This window comes from Triticum dicoccoides, chromosome 6B, assembly GCF_002162155.2.
Source record: "Triticum dicoccoides isolate Atlit2015 ecotype Zavitan chromosome 6B, WEW_v2.0, whole genome shotgun sequence".
Classification (NCBI taxonomy): Eukaryota; Viridiplantae; Streptophyta; class Magnoliopsida; order Poales; family Poaceae; genus Triticum; species Triticum dicoccoides.
The window spans coordinates 334,451,027-334,458,707 of record NC_041391.1 but is presented as its reverse complement, the minus strand read 5'-3'; positions in this window follow the sequence as shown (position 1 = coordinate 334,458,707).

Sequence of the window (7,681 nt, the reverse complement as noted above, 5' to 3'; positions counted from 1 at the left end):
ACGGGCGACGGCGTCGGGCGCCGAGCGAGGGAGAAGGGGATCGGGCTCCTCCCGATCCAGATCCAGCGCGAGGGGGTGGGAGAGAGCGAGTAGGGAGTGGGGGTGGTGGCCGTTAGGGTTTCAGGGGTTAAGGGGAGGGAGTGGGCCGGCCGGGCCGTGGGGTGGGCCAGCCCGTTCGGGAGGCTGAGGCCAGCTGGGCCACTTGGCCCAGCGGAGGGGGTGTGTCCTGCTGGGCCGAAGCCCAGTGGGGGGGGATTTGCTTTCTCTTTTTTTTAGCTTTGTTTTCTGTTTTCTTTTCTTTATCTATTTTCTTTTAATTTCTGTTTTATAAAATATAAATACAACTCCTAATTTAATGTTATAATTTATTCTACTGCCCCAAAAGTTTGACACCTAATTAAAATAGTTTGTATTATTATTATTTTTAAAAGGCATTTAATTAATTGTTATAGCTGCTATTTTAATTAGTTTAGAGCCTTTAAACATTTTATAAAATTTGTGGTTTCTCCACTAGTATTACCCATGATTTATTAGACACATTTTGGACATTTTAGTTTTAATGTTTGAAAACTTTTGTTGTTCGCCTAAATCTCAAATTTGAATTTGAATCGTTTTCGAACTAACGCGAGATTAGCGACAGTAACGGAGGTGATGTGGTGTCATTAGCAGAGGTTACTGTAGCTTGATTATCCGGGCGTCACAGATAGCCACCACAGTAGAAGGCAGGAGATCTCACCTAGAGCCAACAGAGATGGAGCAATTCCTCTCCAAGCACACCACCGCAAGAACACCTCTCGCGAGGCTGTTCCGCCTCTGTACTATTCATCATCAGCCCCAGAGGCAATCCACCACATCACACACTGGATTAGAGTATTACACCACAACTGTTGCCCGAACCAGTATAAACCTTGTGTCCCTTGTGTTGTTCATCGTGTAGCTTAGATTCGCAGCGAGGCATTGGGACGTGGATCGGTAGGAGGAAGATCTTCGCGCACACCCCAGAGTTCGAACCTTAAGGGTTTTGCCGGATCCCGATATCCAACATTTGGCACGCCAGGTAGGAGGGTGTGCAGGAATCATTCTTCCGCCGTCCTGCGTTCCACCGCTTTGTTGCCTCCATGTCCGGCGACCCGATGGCCAACGCCGACCGCTGGGCGGCATGGCCTGCCCATGCCATGCCGCCTGCCCAAGGTGACCTCAAGCCCATGCCTAAGGCAGCCCGCGCTCCGTAGAGCGCTGCAGGGCGAGGGCGACACGGTCAAGCGCCGCCTGCTCTCTCCCTACGACAGGTGCGATCAGCAGCAAGGGCCTCAAACCATGCCGCGGCCACAGCACCGCACACCCGACGGGAGCAGGCGAACATGAAGGCCGCGCTCACGGTGGCTTGAGAACTACTATGGTGCATGCTCCAAGAAAGCGGCCATGACGTGCTGCTGGGGCGCCCCCTTTCTGCATTCAGCTTCCATCCCAGGCCCCGGGCGGATCACATGGCGGGCCCATCCGCACCCGTGCGCCCTCAGGCGTACCTCAAGGCTCCATCAAAACCGGCTTGGCCATCAGCGCCGGGCGGCAAGCTGCACCAGCGCCTCCCTTGGTAAGTGAGGGCATGCGCGTGGCTGCCTATGGCCCGGGCGGGCCGCCGCCCTACCACCCCCAAGATGGTGCTTCAAGCCAAACCCAGTGAATCATGGGGCACTACGGCGAGGCCTTTGGGGCGGTGACCCCGGAGGCTTATGTGCCCCACATGGTGGATCGGGAATACACGCTGGAAGAAGACCATGGCTCGTTCCTCGGGCCAGGCTGGGAGGAAGAGGCGCCAGTAGCCGAGCCCTTCCAGGAGCCTCAACGAAGTCTCGCCAACCGCGCCGGCGGCAACAGCTATCGGGTACCGCTAATTCCTCGGGAGCAAGCTTATGCTAACTGATACGTCCATTTTGCATCATGCTTTTATATCAATATTTATTGCATTATGGGCTGTTATTACACATTATATCTCAATACTTATGGCTATTATCTCTTATTTTACAAGGTTTACCATGAAGAGGGGGAATGTCGGCAGCTGGAATTCTGGCTGGAAAAGGAGCAAACGTTGGAAACCTATTCTTCACAACTCCAAAAGACCTGAGACTCCACGAAACAACTTTTTGGATTAATAAGAATTTATGGGCAAAAGAAATAGTCCAGGGGGCCCACACCCTGTCCAGGAGATAGGGGGGCCGCCCCCCTAGGGCGCGCCCCCTATCTCCTGGGCCCCCTGGTGGGCCTCCGACGTCCATCTTCTGATATATCATCACTATACCCCTGGAAAAAATCGTGGGCAAGCTTACGGGACGAAACTCCGCCGCCACGAGGCGGAACCTTGGTGGAATCAATCTAGGGCTCTGGCGGAGCTGTTCTGTCGGGGACACTTCCCTCCGGGAGGGGGAAATAATCACCAACATCATCACCAACGATCCTCTCATCGGGAGGGGGTCAATCTCCATCAACATCTTCACCAGCACCATCTCCTCTCAAAACCCTAGTTCATCTCTTGTATCCAATCTTGTATCAAAACCACAAATTGGTACCTATGGGTTGCTAGTAGTGTTGATTACTCCTTGTAGTTGATGCTATTTGGTTTACTTGGTGGAAGATCGTATGTTCAGATACTTTATGCATATTATTACTCCTCTGATTATGAACATGAATATGCTTTGTGAGTAGTTACGTTTGTTCCTGAGGACATGGATGAAGTCTTGCTATTAGTAGTCATGTGAATTTGGTATTCGTTCGATATTTTGATGAGATGTATGTTGTCTTTCCTCTAGTGGTGTTATGTGAACGTCGACTACATGACACTTCACCATTATTTGGGCCTAGAGGAAGGCATAGGGAAGTAATAAGTAGATGATGGGTTGCTAGAGTGACAAAAGCTTAAACCCTAGTTTATGCGTTGCTTCGTTAGGGGTTGATATGGACCCATATGTTTAATGATGTGGTTAGGTTTACCTTAATACTCCTTTTTGTAGTTGCGGATGCTTGCAATAGGGGTTAATCATAAGTGGGATGCTTGTCCATGTTAGGGCAGTACCCAAGTGCCGTTCGACCCACATATCAAATTATCAAAGTACCGAACGCGAATCTTATGAACGTGATGAAAACTAGCTTGACGATAATTCCCAATGTGTCCTCGGGAGCTCCGTCTTCATTATTAGAATTTGTCCAGGCTTATCCTTTGCTACATAAAGGATTGGGCCACCTTTCTGCACTTTATTTACTTTATTTACTTTTTGCTCGTTACTATTTATCTTATCACAAAACTATCTATCACCTACTATTTCAGTGCTTCCAGAGAAAACCTTACTAAAAACCGCTTATCATTTCCTTCTGCTCCTCGCTGGATTCGACACTCTTACTTATCGAAAGGACTATGATAGATCCCCTATACTTGTGGGTCATCAAGACTCTTTTCTGGCACCGTTGCCGGGGAGCGTAGCGCTCTTGGTGAGTAGAACTTGGTAAGGAAACATTTATATAGTGTGCTGAAATTTTCTGTTACTTGTCACTATGGAAACTAATCCATTGAGAGGCTTGTTTGGGGTATCTTCACCCTAACCAGAAGAGCAAAGAGATGCTCCTCAACCTACTGAACCTTATGAAAATATTCACTTCGGGATTCCTTCGGGTATGATAGAAAAACTGCTAGCTAATCCTTTTGCAGGAGACGGAACATTGCATCCCGATTTACACCTTATCTTTCTGGATAAAGTTTGTGGATTATTTAAGCTTGCATGTATTCCTGATGATGTTGTCAAAAGGAAGGTCTTCCCTTTATCTTTTAAGGGAGATGCAATGACATGGTATAGGCTATGTGATGATACGAGATATTGGAATTATAAGCGATTGAAGTTGGAATTTCACCAGAAGTTCTATCCTATGCATCTTGTTCATCGTGATCGTAATTACATATATAATTTCTGGCCTCGCGAAGGAGAAAACATCTCTCAAGCTCGGGGGAGGCTTAAGTCAATGTTGTATTCATGCCCCAATCATGAGCTCTCTCGGGAAATGATTATTCAGAATTTTTATGCTCGGCTTTCTCTTGATAATCGCAACTTGCTCGATACTTCCTGTGCTGGTTCCTATATGCTGAAGACTATTGATTTCAAATGGGACTTACTGGAAAGAATTAAACGCAACTATGAAGATTGGGGTTCCGACGATGGTAAGGAGTCAGGTATGACACCTAAGTTTGACTGTGTTAAATCTTTTATGGATACCGATGCTTTCCATGGATTTAGCTCTAAGTATGAACTTGACTCTGAGATAGTAGCTACTTTCTGTGGAACTTTTGCTACTCACATTGATCTCCCTAAAGATAAGTGGTTTAAATATAATCCTCCTGTTGAAGTGAAAGTAGTTGCACCTATTACAGTCGAAGAGAAGACTATTACATATAGTGATCCTATTATTCCTACTGCTTATGTCGAAAAACCTCCTTTTCCTGTTAGGATAAAAGATCATGTTAAAGCTTCGACTGTTGTTCGTAAGAGTAATACTAGGACCCATACACCTCCTGAGAAAATTAATGTTGAACCTGGTATTGCTATGATTAAAGATCTTTTGGATGAGGACTTAGATGGGCATGTCATCTCTTTCTTGGGTGAAACTGCTAATATTTCTAGACCCGATACTAGGACACGTTGACCTGTTGTAGGCATGCCTATTATTTCTGTTAAAATAGGAGATCATTGTTATCATGGTTTATGTGATATGGGTGCTAGTGCTAATGCGATACCTTATGATCTTTATAAAGAAATTATGCACGATATTGCACCTGTTGAATTAGAAGACATTGATGTTACTATTAAGCTTGCCAATAGGGACACCATTAAACCTATTGGGATTGTTAGAGATGTTGAAGTCTTGTGTGGGAAGATTAAATACCCTGCTGATTTTCTTGTTCTTGGTTCCCCACAAGATGATTTTTGTCCCATTATCTTTGGTAGACCCTTCTTGAATACTGCTAGTGCTAAGATTAATTGTGAAAGGAATATTGTCACTGTTGGCATAGATGGTATGTCTCATGAGTTTAATTTTGCCAAGTTTAGTAGAAAACCTCGTGAAAGGGAACCACCTAGTAAGGATGAAATTATTGGTCTTGCTTCCATTGCTGTTCCACCAACTAATCAGTAGAACAATATTTGCTAGACCATGAAAATGATATGTTTATGAAGGAAAGGGAAGAAATAGATGAAGTGTTCCTTAAACAAGAACCTATGCTGAAACATAACCTTCCCGTTGAAATTCTTGGGGATCCCCCTCCACCCAAGGGTGATCCCGTGTTTGAACTCAAACCCTTACCTGATAATCTTAAGTATGCTTATCTTGATGAAAAAGAAATATATCCTATTATTGTTAGTGCTAACCTTTCAGAGAAATAAGAAGAAAGATTATTGAAAACTCTGAAGAAGCACAGAGCTGCTATTGGATATACTCTGGATGATCTTAAGGGCATTAGTCCTACATTATGCCAACACAAAATTTCAGTGGAGAAAGATGCCAAACCAGTTAGAGATCCTCAAAGACGATTAAATCCCAAAATGAAGGAAGTGGTAAGAAAGGAGATACTAAAACTCCTTGAGGCAGGTATTATTTATCCCGTTGCTGATAGTGAATGGGTAAGCCCTGTCCATTGTGTCCCTAAAAAGGGAGGTATTACCGTTATTCCTAATGATAAAGATGAACTGACCCCGCAAAGAATTATTACAGGCTATAGGATGGTAATTGATTTTTGTAAGTTAAATAAAGCTACTAAGAAAGATCATTACCCTTTACCTTTTATTGATCAAATGCTAGAAAGGCTATCCAAACACACACATTTTTGCTTTCTAGATCGTTATTCTGGCTTCTCTCAGATACCTGTATTAGCGGGGGATCAATCTAAAACTACTTTTACTTGCCCTTTTGGTACTTTTGCTTATAGACATATGCCTTTTGGTTTATGTAATGCACCTGCTACCTTTCAAAGATGCATGATGGCTATATTTTCTGATTTTTGTGAAAAGATTTGTGAGGTATTCATGGATGACTTCTCCGTCTATGGATCCTCTTTTGATGATTGTTTAAGCAACCTTGATCGAGTTTTGCAGAGATGCGAAGACACTAATCTCATCCTAAATTGGGAAAAGTGTCACTTTATGGTTAATGAAGGCATTGTCTTGGGGCATAAGATCTCCGAGAGAGGTATTGAAGTTGATAAAGCCAAAGTTGATGCTATTGAAAAGATGCCATGTCCTAAGGACATAAAAGGTATAAGAAGTTTCCTTGGTCATGCCGGCTTTTATAGGAGGTTCATTAAGGACTTTTCTAAAATCTCTAGGCCTCTGACTAATTTATTGCAAAAAGATATTCCTTTTGTTTTTGATGATGATTGTGTAGAAGCATTTGAAACACTTAAGAAAGCTTTGATTACTGCACCTATTGTTCAGCCACCTGATTGGAATTTACCTTTTGAAATTATGTGCGGTGCTAGTAATTATGATGTAGGTGCTGTTTTAGGGCAAAGAGTCGATAAGAAATTGAATGTTATCCATTATGCTAGCAAGACTCTTGATACTTCCCAGAGAAATTATGCTACCACTGAAAAAGAATTCTTAGCAGTTGTGTTTGCATGTGATAAGTTTAGACCTTATATTGTTGATTCCAAAGTTACTATCCACACTGATCATGCTGCTATTAAATATCTTATGGAAAAGAAAGATGCTAAGCCTAGACTCATTAGATGGGTTCTCTTGCTCCAAGAATTTGACTTGCATATTATTGATAGAAAGGGAGCTGAGAACCCCGTTGCAGACAACTTGTCTAGGCTAGAGAATGTTCTTAATGACCCACTGCCTATTAATGATAGCTTTCCTGATGAACAATTAGCGGTCGTCAATGCTTCTCGTACTGCTCCTTGGTATGCTGACTATGCTAATTACATTGTTGCTAAATATATACCGCCTAGTTTCACATACCAGCAAAAGAAAAAGTTCTTTTATGATTTAAGACATTACTTCTGGGATGATCCACACCTTTATAAAGAAGGAGTAGATGGTATTATTAGACGTTGTGTGCCTGAGCATGAACAGGAACAAATCCTACGCAAGTGTCACTCTGAATCCTATGGAGGACACCACGCTGGAGATAGAACTGCACACAAGGTATTACAATCTGGTTTTTATTGGCCTACTCTTTTCAAAGATGCTCGTAAGTTTGTCTTATCTTGTGATGAATGTCAAAGAATAGGTAACATCAATAGATGTCAAGAAATGCCTATGAATTATTCTCTTGTTATTGAACCGTTTGATGTTTGGAGCTTTGATTATATGGGACCTTTTCCTGCCTCCAATGGTTATACACATATTTTAGTTGCTGTTGATTACGTTACTAAGTGGGTAGAAGCTATTCCAACTAGTAGTGTTGATCATAACACCTCTATTAAAATGCTTAAAGACGTTATTTTTCCGAGGTTTGGAGTCCCTAGATATCTTATGATTGATGGTGGTTCACACTTTATTCATGGTGCTTTCCGTAAGATGCTTGCTAAGTATGGTGTCAATCATAGAATCACATCTCCTTATCACCCGCAGTCCAGTGGTCAAGTAGAGTTGAGCAATAGAGAGCTCAAATTAATTTTGCAAAAGACTGTGAATAGATC